Source organism: Somniosus microcephalus, chromosome 31 (assembly GCF_052327205.1).
Source record: "Somniosus microcephalus isolate GS21.2 chromosome 31, FLI_Smic_1.0, whole genome shotgun sequence".
Lineage (NCBI taxonomy): Eukaryota > Metazoa > Chordata > Chondrichthyes > Squaliformes > Somniosidae > Somniosus > Somniosus microcephalus.
In genome coordinates, this window is record NC_141017.1 from 42156774 (window position 1) to 42172709 (window position 15936).

The following is a 15936-nucleotide window of genomic DNA, read 5'->3' on the forward strand; positions in this document are numbered from 1 at the left end:
GAGAAGTGCCGGGCCCTCGGGACACAGCCGGCACTGCCCGGGGGGATCAGGAGGCCGGGGAGGGCGGCGCGAGGAGGTGCTGGCAGGCAACCACCGAAAAAAATGGCCGCCCCGCACCTCCCCTTTAATTTGCGCCACTACCGCCACAGGTAGGCCCCCCTGAACCGGTCGCGATTTGCGACCGGCGCTACGGGGGGGGGGGGGGCGCGACCCAATATCGCGTTCGGGGCAGGTTATTGGTGAGTAAGTGCCGCTTGATAGCACTGTCGATGACACCTTCCATCACTTTAATGAAGATTGAGAGTAGACTGATGGGGCGGTAACTGGCCGGGTTGGATTTGTCCTGCTTTTTGTGGACAGGACATACCTGGGCAGTTTTCCATACTGGAACAGCTTGGCTAGAGGCGTGGCTAGTTCTGGAGCACAAGTCATGATAGCCGGGATGTTGTCGGGGCCCATAGCCTTTGCTATATCCAGTGCGCTCAACCATTTCTTGATATCATGTGGAGTGAATCGAGTTGGCTGAAGACTGGCTTCTGTGATGGTGGGGACCTCGGGAGTAGGCCGATATGGATTATCCACTCGGCACTTCTGGCTGAAGTTGGTTGCAAACGCTTCAGCCTTGTCTTTTGCACTCACGTGCTGGGCTCCACCATCATTGAGGATGGGGATATTCATGGAGCCTCCTCCTCCCGTTAGTTGTTTAATGGTCCACCACCATTCACAACTGGATGTGGCAGGACTGCAGAGCTTTGATCTGATCCGTTGATTGTGGGATTGCTTAGCCCTGTCTATAGCATGCAGCTTCCGCTTTTTAGCATGCATGTAGTCCTGTGTTGCAGCTTCCCCAGGTTGGCACCTCATTTTTAGGTACACCTGGTGCTGCTCCTGGCATGCTCTTCTACATTCCTTGTTGAATCAGAGTTGGTCCTCTGGCTTGGTGGTAATGGTAGAGTGAGGGATATGCCGAGCCATGAGGTTACAGATTGTGGTGGAATACAATTCTGATGCTGCTGATGGCCCACAGCGCCTCATGGATGCCCAGTTTTGAGCTGCTAGATCTGTTCTGAATCTATCCCATGTAGCACGGTGGTAGTGCCACACAACACGATGGAGGGTGTTCTCAGTGGGAAGACGGGACTTCGTCTCCACAATGACTGTGCGGTGGTCACTGCTAGCAATGCTGTCATGGACAGATGCATCTGCAACAGGTAGATTGGTGAGGACGAGGTCAAGCGAACAAATAGTTCTAATCACATTTATCCTGTTCCCATATACAACAGTCAAAATCACTAACACTGGTAGACAATATAACACACACAACACTGCCACAGGAAAGATTAAGTACATATGTTTTTAAATTATCCTCAGTAATTTTTAAACCGTTGGCTAAACACTGTTTGATCATTTAATCAATGCATATAAAACGAAGTGCTTTGAGACATTTTGAAAAAATGTAGCTATTGCTTTCTTTTTTTTTATTCATTCACATGATGTGGGCATCGCTGGCAAGGCCAGCATTTATTGCCCATCCCTAAATGCCCTTGAGATGCTTCTGATAGAAACATAGAAGATAGGAGAAGGAGTAGGCCATTCGGCCCCTCGAGCCTGTTCCGCCATTTAATGAGATCATGGCTGATCATCCAAATTCAATACCCTGTCCCTACTTTCTCCCCATATCCCTTGATCCCTTTAGCCTTAAGAAATATATCTAACTCCTTCTTGAATATATTTAATAACTTGGCCTCAACTGCCTTCTGTGGTAGAGAATTCCACAGGTTCACCACTCTCTGGGTGAAGAAATTCCTCGTCATCTCAGTCCTAAGTGGCTTTCAGTCCTAAATGGCTTACCCCTTATCCTTAGATTGTGACCCCTGGTTCTGGACACCTCCGCCATTGGGAACATCCTTCCTGCATCTAGTCTGTCTAGTCCTGTTAGAATTTTATAAGTTTCAATGAGAACCCCTCTCATTCTTCTAAACTCTAGCGAATATAAGCCCAATCGACCCAATCTCTCTTCATACGTCATTCCTGCCATCCCAGGTATCAGTCTGGTGAATCTTCGCTGCACTCACTCCATGGGAAGAACATCCTTCCTCAGATAAGGCGACCAAAACTGCACACAATACTCAAGGTGTGGTCTCACCAAGGCCCTGTACAACTGCAGCAAGACATCTTTGCTCCTGTACTCGAATCCTCTCGCTATGAAGGTCAACATACCATTTGCCTTCTTAACCGCCTGCTGCACCTGCATGCTTACCTTCAGCGGCTGGTGCACAAGGACACCCAGGTCTCGTTGCACTTCCCCTTTTCCCAATCTATTGCCATTCAGATAATAATCTGTCTTCCTGTTTTTGTCTCCAAAGTGGATAACCTCGCATTTATCCACATTATACTGCATCTGCCATGCATCTGCCGAATCACCCAACCTGTCCAAATCGTACTGCAGTTTCTCTGCATCCTCCTCACAGCACACACGCCCACCCAGCTTTGTGTCGTCTGCAATCTTGGAGATATTACATCTAGTTCCCTCGTCTAGATCATTTATATATATTGTGAATAGCTGGGGTCCAAGCACCGATCCCTGCGGTACCCCACTAGTCACTGCCTTCCACTTGGAAAAAGACCCGTTTATTCCAACTCTTTGCTTCCTGTCTACCAACCAGTTCTCTATCCAAGTCAGTACCTTACCCCCAATCCCATGTGCTTTAACTTTGTACACCAATCTCTTATGCGGGACCTTATCGAAAGCCTTCTGAAAGTCCAAATACACCACATCCACTGGTTCTCCCTTATCTATTCTACCAGTTACATCCTCAAAAAATTCCAGTGGATTAGTCAAGCATGAGCTACCTTTTGTAAATCCATGTTGACTTTGTCCGATCCTGTCACTGTTTTCCAAGTGCTCTGCTATTACATCTTTTATAATGGACTCTAGCATTTTCCCCACTACCGATGTCAGGCTTACCGGTCTATAATTCCCCATTTTTTCTCTACCACCTTTTTTTAAATAGTGGGGTTACATTAGCTATCTCCAATCCATGGGAACTGTTCCAGAGTCCATAGAATTTTGGAAGATGACCAGCAATGCATCTACTATTTCTAGGGCCACTTCCTTAAGTACCCTAGGATGTAGATTATCAGGCCCTGGGGATTTATCGGCCTTCAATCCCGTCAATTTCCCTAACACCATTTCCCTACAAATACTGATTTCATTCAATTCCTCCCTCTCATTAGACACTATGGCCTAGAAAATGGGGCGCCAAGCTCACCTGGGCGTCAGAAGTCCCGCCCCGGAAGGAGCCGGGAGCGCCAGCGGGATATTCAGTTTGAGCGCCCCAAACGGAAGCGGGGCGCTGCTCGAGGCACCCCACGTCCGTCTTGGGGCGCTCAAACTGAATATCGCAGCGCAACGTGCCACAGCGTGCGGCGCGCTGCGGTACTGCAGGCCTTCCTCCCCTTCTTAAAGCGGAGGGGCCTGCACCAGCGCGACCTCTGATCGCGAGTGCCGGCAAAAGAGCCCGGCACCGAGGAGAAGTGCCGGGCCCTCGGGACACAGCCGGCACTGCCCGGGGGGGGGGGGCGGGATCAGGAGGCCGGGGAGGGCGGCGCGAGGAGGTGCTGGCAGGCAACCACCGAAAAAAATGGCCGCCCCGCACCTCCCCTTTAATTTGCGCCACTACCGCCACAGGTAGGCCCCCCTGAACCGGTCGCGATTTGCGACCGGCGCTACAGGGGGGGGGGGGCGGCGCGACCCAATATCGCGTTCGGGGCGGTAGCGGGGCGCTGCGCACACCGATGACGTCATCGGTGGCGGCGCAGCCATACAGGCTAATGCCGCCATTAGCGCCCCGCTAAATTTCACGGGAGGCATGGACAGTGGCGCGAAAGCCCCTGAGTGCCCTCTTTAGGTGCTAACTGGTGGCGCAGCCCACCGAATTGCTAGGCCTATGTTCCCTGACATCTCTGGAAGGTTATTTGTGTCCTCCTTTGTGAAGACAGAACCAAAGTATGTATTTAATTGGTCTGCCATTTCTTTGTTCCCCATTATAAATTCCCCTGATTCTGACTGCAAGGGACCTACGCTTGACTTCACCAATTTTTTCTCTTCACATATCTATAGAAGCTTTTACAGTCACTTTTTATGTTCCCTGAAAGCTTACTCTCATATTCTATTTCCCCCCTCTTAATTAATCCCTTTGTCCTCCTTTGCTGAATCCTAAACTGCTCCCAATCGTTAGGTTTTCTGCTTTTTCTGGCCAATTTATATGTCCTCTCCTTGGATCTTATGCTATCACTAATTTCCCTTGTTAGCCACAGTTGAGTCACCTTTTTTGTTTTATTTTTATGCCAAACAAGGATGAACAAATTCTGTAGTTCATCCATGCGATCTTTAAATGTTTGCCATTGCCTATCCACCGTCAACCCTTTAAGTAACGTTCCACAATCCATCCTAGCCAACTCACGCCTCATACCATTGTAGCTTCCTTTATTTAAATTCAGGACCCTAGTCTCTGAGTCAACTACTTCATTCTCCATCTTAATGAAGAATTCTATCATATTATGATCGCTCCTCCCCAAAGGGCCTCGCACAACAACATTGCTAATGAATCCTTTCTCATTACATAATACCCAGTCTAAGATGGCCTGATCTCTAGTTGGTTCCTCGACATATTGGTCCAGGAAATCATCCCGTATACTCTAGGAATTCCTCCTCCACAGTATTGTTACTAATTTGGTTAGCCCAATCTATATGTAGATTAAAGTCACCCATGATAACTGCTGTGCCCTTATTGCACCCGTCTCTAATATCCCATTTAATGCCATCCCCAACATCAGCATTACTGTTTGGGGGTCTGTATGCAACTCCCACTAACATTTTCTGCCCCTTGGTATTTCTCAGCTCTACCCATACAGATTCCACATCATCAGAGCTAATATCCTTCCTTACTATTGTGTTAATCTCCTCTTTAACCAGCAATGCTACCCCACCTCCTTTTCCTTTTTGCCTGTCCTTCCTGAATATTGAATACCCCTGGATGTTGAATTCCCAGCCTTGGTCACCCTGGAGCCATGTCTCCGTAATTCCAATTACATCATATCCGTTTACATCTATTTGCACAGCTAATTCATCCACCTTATTATGAATGCTCCTCACATTAAGACACAAAGCCTTCAGACTTGTTTTTTTTTAACACTCTTAGTCCTTTTAGAATTATTATTTACTGTAGCCCTGTTTGATTTACACCCTTGATTTCTCTGCCTTCCACTTTTGCTTTTCTCCTTCCTGTCTTTTGTTTATATCCTTGCTTCCCTTTCCTCTGTCTCCCTGCACAGGTTCCCAACCCCCTGCCATTTTAGTTTAAACCCTCCCCAACAGCACTAGCAAACACTTCCCCTAGGACATCAGTCCCGGACTTGCCCAGGTGCAAACCGTCCAGCTTGTACTGGTCCCACCACCCCCAGAACCGGTTCCAATGTCCCAGGAATTTTAATCCCTCCCCCTTGCACCATTCCTCTAGCCACGTATTCATCTGAAATATCCTTCTATTTCTACTCTGACTAGCACGTGGCACTGGTAGCAATCCTGAGATTACTACCTTTGAGGTCCTATTTTTTAATTTACCTCCTAACTCCCTATATTCAGCTTTTACGACCTCATCCCGTTTTTTACCTATATCATTGGTACCTATATGCACTACGACAACTGGTTGTTCACCCTCCCCCTCCAGAATGCCCTGCAGCCGCTCCGAGACATCCTTGACCCTTGCACCAGGGAGGCAACATACCATCCTGGAGTCTCGTTTGCGTCCGCAGAAACGCCTATCTATTCCCCTAACAATAGAATCCCCTATCACTATAGCTGTCCCACTCTTTTTCCTCCCGTCCTGTGCAGCAGAACCACCAGGAAGTTGGCTGCTGCTGCCTTCCCCCGATAAGCCATCTCCCTCAACAAAATCTGATGGAAACAGGAGGTAATTTTATTCAATTCTTAGGTATCAAAATAAGTGTCATGAAAGCTCCTAGGCACCAGATCTTATCAGCGGATGAGCAAGCAGTTTCTGTTCCAGACTCAGCACTGAAGCGAGGTACTAAATGGAAATTGTTGACTGTTATCAATCTGAATAAAACCACAGTCACTGCGGCTCTGCTACCTGCACCTTATTGTACAAACAAAACAACAGGTCACATCTCACAGACCTGAATAAAACTACAACTTCCTAATCATCTGCCTTACCTCTGTTTTTTTCCACTCTGACATTGTAAAAGGAATTTTATAGCTCTTTATATTTTTAATAATTTCCTGCCTACCCTAGGTCAGTAAGGCATCTGGGCCTTCAATGAATGGGTATTGTCCATTTTAGGATTCGGTTGCCCTGTCCATCCTGTGCTGGTATGACACTGGGCCAATAAAGCACACCACATGCTCACCTCTTGTCTTGTTTGAGACTGACCGATGGAGGATTTTTTAGACCCACTGAGGTAGATTAAACTAATCATTAGTTTTTATGTTTTGTTTCTGTGTCTGTCGGATCACGTCCAGAGGTAGGTGAGAGCCCAGGAGAGGGGAGGCTCAAAGTTTCCATGTGGGGCCCGGAGCACTCCTGCTCCTCCTTGCTCACAAGGAAACTTAAAAGAATTAAATTAACTCACTTTCTTGACCCTCTCCGGGGCTGCTACCCGTGGTGCTGGGTTTTCTTGGTGAGGCCGGCACCTCCTCGCAGTCCTTGTGGAGACCAAGTCCCATCTTCATACTGAGGATACCTTCCATCATGTCGTTTGGTACTATCACCGTGCTGGAATATGCTGCCCCAAAAAGCTGTAGAAGCTACATCATTACATAAATTTAAAACAGAAATAGACAGTTTCCTAGAAGTAAAGGGAATTAAGGGTTACGGGGAGCGGGCAGGAATTTGGACATGAGTCTAGGTTCGGATCAGTCATGGCCCTGTGGGTAGCGGAGCAGGCCCAGGGGCCGTGTAGCCTGATCCTGCTCCTATTTCGTGTGTCTAATTCTGTTAGATTCAGGAGATGGTTCTGTGATAGTGGTTTGGCGGTTAGGATCAGATCAGCCATGATCTTATGGAATGGCGGAGCAGGCTCGAGGGGCCGATTGGCCTACTCCTGCTCCTATTTCTTATGTTATTATGAAAGATTTAGGACAGATCTGGCAGTTCAAATTGGTCATCCAAGAGGCGCTGTGAGCCAACAGCAGCGGCAGAATCATGTTCCACCGCAATCAGTAAATTCATAGCCTGACAGTTCCTTCACTCTACCATCACCGTCAAGCCAGATAACCAACGCTGGTTCAATGAGGAGTGTAGAAGAGCATGCCAGGAACAGCACCAGGCGTACCTAAAAATGAGATGCCAACCTGGTGAAACTACAACATGCATGCTAAACAGCGGAAGCAGCATGCTATAGACAGAGCTAAGCGATCGCACAATCAACGGATCAGGTCAAAGTTCTGCAGTCCTGCCACATCCAGTGATGGTACACAATTAAGCAACTGACAGGAGGAGGAGGCTCCATGAACATCCCCATCCTCAAGGATGGCGGAGCCCAGCATGTGAGTGCAAAAGACAAGGCAGAAGTGTTCACAACCAGAAATGCTGAATGGATGATCTTTCTCAGCCTCCTCCTGAGGTCCCTACCATCGCAGATGCCTGCCTTCAGCCAAATTGATTCACTCCATGTGATATCAAGAAATAGTTGAGTGCACTGGAGACAGCAAAGGCTATGGGTCCCGACAACATCCCGGCTGAAGACCTGTGCTCCAGAACTAGCTGCGCCTCTAGCCAAGCTGTTCCAATACAGCTACCACATTGGCATCTGCCCGAAAATGTAGAACATTGGTCAGGTTTGTCCTCGTCCACATAAAGCAGGACAAATCCAACCTGGCCAATTATCGGCCTAACAGGCCAATCATTTCAAACATGGACAAAAGAGCTGAATTCCAGAGGTGAGATGAGAGTGACTTCACTTGAAATTAAGGCAGCATTTGACTGAGTGTGGCATAAAGGAGCCCTAGTAAAATTGAAGTCAATGGGGATCAGGAGAAAACTCTCCACTGACTGGAGTCATACCTGGTACAAAGGAAGATGGTTGTGGTTGTTGGAGGCCAATCATCTCAGCGCCAGGATATCGTTGCAAGAGTTCCTCAGAGCAGTGTCCTAGGCCCAGCTATCTTCAGCTGCTTCATCAATGACCTTCCCTCCATCATAAGGTCAGAAGTGGGGATGTTCGCTGATGATTGTACAGTGTTCAGCTCCATTCACAATTCCTCAGATAATGAAGCAGTCCTAGCTAACATGCAGCAAGACCTGGACAACATCCAGGCTTGGACTGATAAGTGGCATGTAACATTCACATCACACAAGTTCCAGGCAATGACCATCTCCAACAAGAGAGAATCTAACCACTTCAGCTTAATGTTGGTTGTGGGGAAACTTCTAGACACCATGGGGGCGATTTTGCCAGCCCTGGGGAGGCGGGTATGGAGGCGGGACTGCTGGGAAAATGGCAGAATCTGGGGGCGGGTGGCAAACCCGCCCCCAACCTACCTCCATGCCATCTTCCCAGGTAGCTGTCCTGTGCCGGGTCCCGTCTCTTTGGAGGCAGGAAGGGATTAAAGTCTCTTAGCTGCCTGTTAACAGGCAGAAAATAGGATTATCCCCTTTTTGCTCTCACAAGTGTGGGCTTTCCGAAGGCTCCAAAACCCGCCAGCTCAGTGAGGCACGTACTGGGTCTGCAGGGATCGGGGGGGTGCAGAAGTGTAGTGTGAAGGTAAGTGATGGGTGCAAGAGTGTAGAGGTGAGTATCTGAGGTAAGTGTTAAGTGTTTTTAAAAGTGTACTTACCTTTGTTTCTTCCTGCAGGCTTCAGTCGGTTTCTATGTGGAGAGTCTCGCACCTCCGTGTTGCAGATGAGAGATGGCCGTTGCATTCTCAGATGCAACATCTCATTTCTGTAAAAGAAAGAAGGTTGATGAGATCTTGTATGCAAGACCTCATCCAACTGCAGAGATTGTCATTGTTTGACAGCTTAACAGAGCTGTCAAACGATGACAATTCATCTGTCAAAAATGTTTGACAGATGAAACGTTATACGTTGACATGCTCTGCAACCGGCTTCCCCTTAATTGGCCTGCTAAGCCCGCTGGGCGGGCTTAACAAGGTCAATCAAGGGAAAATAGCGTGGGTTGGCCACAAATTGATGGAGATGGGACATCGACCTGACAAGCAGCAGTCCCGCCTCCAACGCGCCCCCATTCACAAAATCGCCCCCCTCAATCCGGGCAAAATTAATTGTCACTTGGAACAACATAGTAAATCTGAGCCAACATGGCTTTGTTAAAGGCAAATCACATCTGACAGGCTTGATTGAGTTCTTTGATGAAGTAACGAGAGGGTTGAGGAAGGTAGTGCAGTTGGTGTTGTGTATATAGACTTTCAAAAGTCATTTGATAAAGAACCACATATTAGACTTGCTTGCAAAATTGAAGCCCACAGGATTGAAGAGACAATGGGAATGTGGCTACTAAATTGACTAAGGAACAAAAAGCTGAGTAGTGGTGAAAGGTTGTTTATAAGGATCAAACTTCAAAATATTGACCTTTTTCAAATTGTCAAGAATTGTTTGACTAGAAGAACTTATGTGAAAGCTAGAGCGGCTCAAACAGGATGCCGGAAGTTTGCACCCTGTATGTAGATTGTTTCCATATTCATCTAACAACTTTTGAAGTAGTTCCAGTACCCTGTTGCGAGATGAAACCCTTATTGCACAGTAAAAGGTTGAGTATCCTGTGCAATGCCCCACATTGTGACCTGACTTTTCTTATACTTTTTAAAGTTTATTGCTGTGTAGACAGCGATATATATTTTATAATAATCAGGTGCAAATCATAACAGGGTAGAAATGCAAAAGAATGAAATTTCACTTTATCTTTAATTCCATGCCTGAATTTATCACTTCAAAGTAACATCCTATATATTGAATGACTGACTATATTTAGTAATAGTACATTGTTGCTGCAACTTTGTAGCACTGTAGTGGATTTGTGGCATTGATATTCACTTCTGAAAAGGCAACAGAATCAATGACAAACTGAAGAGATGAGGATGATGAATCTGCCACTGTTTTAGTTGCGTGTGTAGGTGACACTGCATTGACGATCATCCAAAAATATGTATAAAAACATAGAAGATAGGAGCAGGAGTAGGCCATTCGGCCCCTCGAGCCTGTTCCGCCATGCAATGCGATCATGGCTGATCATCCAAATTCAATACCCTGTCCCTGCTTTCTCCCCATATCCCTTGATCCCTTTAGCCTTAAGAAATATATCTAACTCCTTCTTGAATATATTTAATGAATTGGCCTCAACTGTCTTCTGTGGTAGAGAATTCCACAGGTTCACCACTCTCTGGGTGAAGAAATTCCTCCTCATCTCAGTCCTAAATGGCTTAACCCTTATCCTTAGACTGTGACCCCTGGTTCTGGACTCCCTCGCCATCGGGAACATCCTTCCTGCATCTAGTCTGTCTAGTCCTGTTAGAATTTTATAAGTTGCAATGAGATCCCCTCTCATTCTTCTAAACTCTAGCGAGTATAAGCCTAATCAACCCAATCTCTCTTCATACGTCATTCCTGCCATCCTAGGTATCAGTCTGGTGAATCTTCGTTGCACTCCCTCCATAGCAAGAACATCCTTCCTCAGATAAGGTGACCAAAACTGCACACAATACTCAAGATGTGGTCTCACCAAGGCCCTGTACAACTGCAGCAAGACATCCTTGCTCCTGTACTCAAATCCTTTCGCTATGAAGGCCAGCATACCATTTGCCTTCTTAACCGCCTGCTGCACCTGCATGCTTACTTTCAGCGACTGGTGCACAAGGACACCCAGGTCTCGTTGCACTTCCCCTTTTCCCAATCTATTGCCATTCAGATAATAATCTGTCTTCCTGTTTTTGCCACCAAAGTGGATAACCTCGCATTTATCCACATTATACTGCATTTGCCATGCATCTGCCGAATCACCCAATCTGTCCAAATCATACTGGAGTTTCTCTGCATCCTCCTCACAGCACACACGCCCACCCAGTTTTGTGTCGTCTGCAAACTTGGGAGATATTACATCTAGTTCCCTTGTCTGGATTATTTATATATATTGTGAATAGCTGGGGTCCTAGCACCGAACCCTGTGGTACCCCACTAGTCACTGCCTGCCACTGGGAAAAAGACCCGTTTATTCCAACTCTTTGCTTCCTGTCTGCCAACCAGTTCTCTATCCAAGACAGTACCTTACCCCCAATCCCGTGTGCTTTAACTTTGCACGCTGATCTCTTATGCGGGACCTTATCGAAAGCCTTCTGAAAGTCCAAATACACCACATCCACTGGTTCTCCCTTATCTATTCTAACAGTTAAATCCTCAAAAAGTTCCAGTAGATTAGTCAAGCACGATTTACCTTTTGTAAATCCATGTTGACTTTGTCCGATCCTGTCACTGTTTTCCAAGTGCTCTGCTATTACATCTTTTATAATGGACTCTAGCATTTTCCCCACTACCGATGTCAGACTTACCGGTCTATAATTCCCCGTTTTCTCTCTACCACCTTTTTTAAATAGTGGGGTTACATTAGCTACCCTCCAATCCATGGGAACTGTTCCAGAGTCTATAGAATTTTGGAAGATGACCAGCAATGCATCTACTATTTCTAGGGCCACTTCCTTAAGTACCCTAGGATGTAGATTATCAGGCCCTCGGGATTTATCGGCCTTCAATCCCATCAATTTCCCTAACACCATTTCCCTACAAATACTGATTTAATTCAATTCCTCCCTCTCATTAGACCCTATGTTCCCCAACATCTCTGGGAGGTTATTTGTGTCCTCCTTTGTGAAGACAGAAGCAAAGTATGTATTTAATTGGGATGCCATTTTTTTGTTCCCCATTATAAGGTTTAAGGTTTAGATTAGCTATGGAAAGGGACAGGGAGCAATCTAGAGTAAAAATGTTTAACTGGGGGAAGGCCAATTTCAGTGGGATGAGAACGGATCTGGCCCTGGTAAACTGGAATCAAAGATTGGCAGGCAAAACTGTAATGGAACAATAGGCTGCCTTTAAAGAGGAAATAGTTCAGCTACATTTGAGGTACATTCCCCCTAGGAGGAAAGGCAGGACAACTAAAGTCAGGGCTCCCTGGATGACAAAACATATAGAGAATACGATGAAGCAGAAAAAGAGTGAGTATGACAGATGTCAGGTTGCAAATACATCTGAGAATCCGGCTGTATAGAGAAAGGTCAGAGCAGAAGAAAAAAGAATATAAGAGGGGCAAATAGAGGGTATGAGAATAGAATGGCTGTCAACATAAAAAGGTAATCCAAAAGTTTTTTATAGGCATATAAATAGTAAAACGGTAGTAAGAGGAGGGGTGGGCCCAATTAGGGACTAAAAAGGAGACCTATGCATGGAGGCAGAGGGTATGGCTGAGGTACTAAATGAGTACTTTGCATCTGTCTTCACCAAGGAAGAGGATGCTGCCATAGACATAGTAAAGGAGGAGGTAGTGGAGATACTTGATAGGATAAAAATTGATAAAGAGGAGGTATTAGAAAGGCTGGCTGTACTTAAAGTAGAGACATCACCAGGAGCAGATGGGACGCATCCTAGGATGCTGAAAGAATTCAGGGAGGAAATCACGGAGGTACTGGCCATAATATTCCAATCCTCCTTAGATACGGTGCCAGAGGATTGGAGAATTGCAAATGTTACACCGTTGTTCAAAAAAGGGTGTAAAGATAAAACCAGCAACTATAGGTCAGTCAGTTTAACCTCGGTAGTGGGGGAGCTTTTAGAAACAGTAATCAGGGACAAAATTAACAGTCACTTGGACAAGTGTGGATTAATTAAGGAAAGCCAGCACGGATTTGTTAAGGGCAAATCGTGTTTAACCAACTTGATTGAGTTCTTTGATGAGGTAACAGAGAGTTGATGAGGGTAATGCAGTGAACATAGTGTACATGGATTTCCAAAAGGCGTTCGACAAAGTGCCACATAATAGGCTTGCCAGCAAAGCATGGAATAAAAGGGACAGTGGCAGCATGGATACGGAATTGGCTAAGTGTTGGAAACAGACAGTAGTGGTGAACTGTTGTTTTTCAGCCTGGAGGAAGGTATACAGTGGTGTTTCCCAGGTGTCGGTTCTAGGACCAATGCTTTTCTTGATATATATTAATGACTTGGATGTGGGTGTACAGGGCACAATTTCAAAATTTGCAGATGTCACAAAACTTGGAAGTATAGTGAATAGTGAGGAGTAGAGTGATAGACTTCAGAAAGACAAAGACAGACTGGTGAAATGGGTGGACAGATGAAATTTAATGCAGAAAAGTGTGAAGTGATACATTTTGGTAGAAAGAATGAGGAAAGGACATATAAACTAAATGGTACAATCCTGAATAGGGTGCACGAACAGAGAGACCTGGGGGTATGTGTGCACAAATCGTCGAAGGTGGCAGGGCAGGTTGAGAAAGTGGTTAAAAAGACTTATGAAATCCTGGGCTTCATGAATAGAGGTATAGGGCTGGATTTTTCAAGCCCCGGGGAGGTGGGCATGGAGGCAGGACAGCTGGTAAACTCGGAGAAAGTGGGGGCAGATGGCAAAGCCACCCCCGTCCCGCCTCCATGCCCTTTTGCCAGGAGGCGGGAAGATGTGCAGTTTCGGGTCCCGTCTCCTGGAGGCAGGAAAGGCATGTTTACTTACCTTGTTTTCTTCATACAGCCTTTAGCCGCGGTGGATCGGGAGAGCCGACATCCTGTTTGTCAGTTTCACAGAATGGCTGTTGGAACCTCAGTCCCAATAGCCATGTGAAATTTACAAATTTGAAAGGTTTGATGAGTCCTCAACACAAGGACTCATCAAACTATAGAGAATGTCAGTGTTTGACAGCTTCACAGAGCTGTCAAACACTGACATTTCTTCTTTCAAGAAGTCCTGACAGATAGCACGTCTGACGTTGACGTGATCTGTCAGTGACTTCCTCCCTAATTGGCCTGCTGGGCTTAACAAGCTCAATCAGTGGAACATCCCACTGGTTGGTCAGGCGAGGATGGAGGCAGGACATTGACACGACAAGCAGCTGTCCCGCCTCCAACTCGCCTCCATTCCACCACCTCCAGCGTGATCCCACCACCAAACACATCTTCCCCTCCCCTCCCCTTTCAGCATTCCAAAGGGACTATTCCCTCCGCGACACTCTGGTCCACTCCTCATTCATCCCCAACACCACCCCCCCCTTCCCACGGCATCTTCCCGTGCAAGCACAGGAGATGCAACACCTGCCCTTTTACCTCCTCCCTTCCCACCGATCAGGGCCTCAAACACTCCTTCCAGGTGAAACAGCGATTTATGTGTACTTCTTTCAATTTGGTACACTGTATTCGCTGCTCACGATGCGGTCTCCTCTACACTGGGGAGACCAAACGCAGATTGGGTGACTGCTTTGTGGAACATCTTTGTTCAGTCCACAAGTGTGAACCTGAGCCTGTCACTTTAATTCTCCGCTCCACTCCCACTCTGACCTCTCTGGCCTCAGCCTCCTACACTATTCCAATGAAGCTTGAGGAACAGCACATCATCTTTCTATTAGGCACTTTACAGCCTTCCGGACTCAACATTGAGTTCAACAATTTCATATCATAACCTCTGTCCCATTTTTACAGACAGCAGCTGTTGATGATTCTGCTATTCCCATTTACATCTCTTCTAGACCCATCTCTTGTTTTTTACTTGTCCCATTGCCATCCCCTTTCGCCTTGCACTATCATCCCTTTTGTCATTTAATCTCTGCCTTCCACCCTATCACAGACCTTCCCTTTTGTTCTTTCTTTCCCTCCCTCTTTCCCTGACTTTGTACCGCGGGGGTTAACGGACGGCTCGCGGGCCCCGGGGTTAACGGACTCGGCTCGCGGGCCCTGGGGTTAACGGACTTGGCTCGCGGGCCCCGGGATTAACGGACTCGGCTCACGGGCCCGGGGGGGTTAACTGACTCTGCTCGCGGGTAAGGGCAAAGGTCACCGCCGCCATAACCGGAAGCAGGCGGTGAGAGACGCTGGTAGTGTTCCGGTGTGGAATACCCCGGGTTCGCCATGTCGGAGTCTGTGGAACGGCCGCCACTGGTTCTCACTATGGATGTTGATTTACTGTGCCCTGGATTATACTGTGGAAAGCAAATAACAGAAAGCCTAAATGGTAGTCAGCTGCAATATGGAGACTGTGGGGTATGCCCAAGAGGAGAAAGAACAGATGCTCTGAAGATTTGTGGTAAATGTGAGGAATCACCAGAGCTATATGACTGGCTGTACCTTGGTTTCATGGCAATGCTACCTTTGGTTTTTCATTGGTTCTTTATTGAATGGTATTCAGGCAAAAAGAGTCCCTCTAGAAAGAAAGAGTCGGTGGTGAGTCAGCAGAAGCAGCGATGGAGGCCACGACGACCCGCTGTAGCACGGCGGCCGGCAGCTCCTCGTCGGGAGGCTCTGAGGTCGAACCGGTAGGAGGGAATGCGGCCAGCGTACCGAGGTCGGGAAAAGCAGGCCCTGGAAGGTCGGACACCGCGGGAGGCTCGGAGGTCAGACCGGGTGGAAGGAGAGCCAGGGAGAAGCAGGCCCCGGGACGTCGGTACCACGGCGGCTGAAGATTGTCGGGCAGGAGTGCGGGAAAGGAGGAGCGAGGCGAGAGCGGACCCTATTGTGATGGCGCCGATGAAGATGGCTGCCGTCCTTGCGGGCTCCGTGCGTACCAGGCAGCTAAGTGTCCTTTGCTGATTGGTGCGCTCGGCTCGTTAAGAAAAAAGCATTTCACTGACTGGATTTCACTTGTTGTATTTGGTTATGTGACAAATAAAATTGAAATTGAAATTGAAAAATT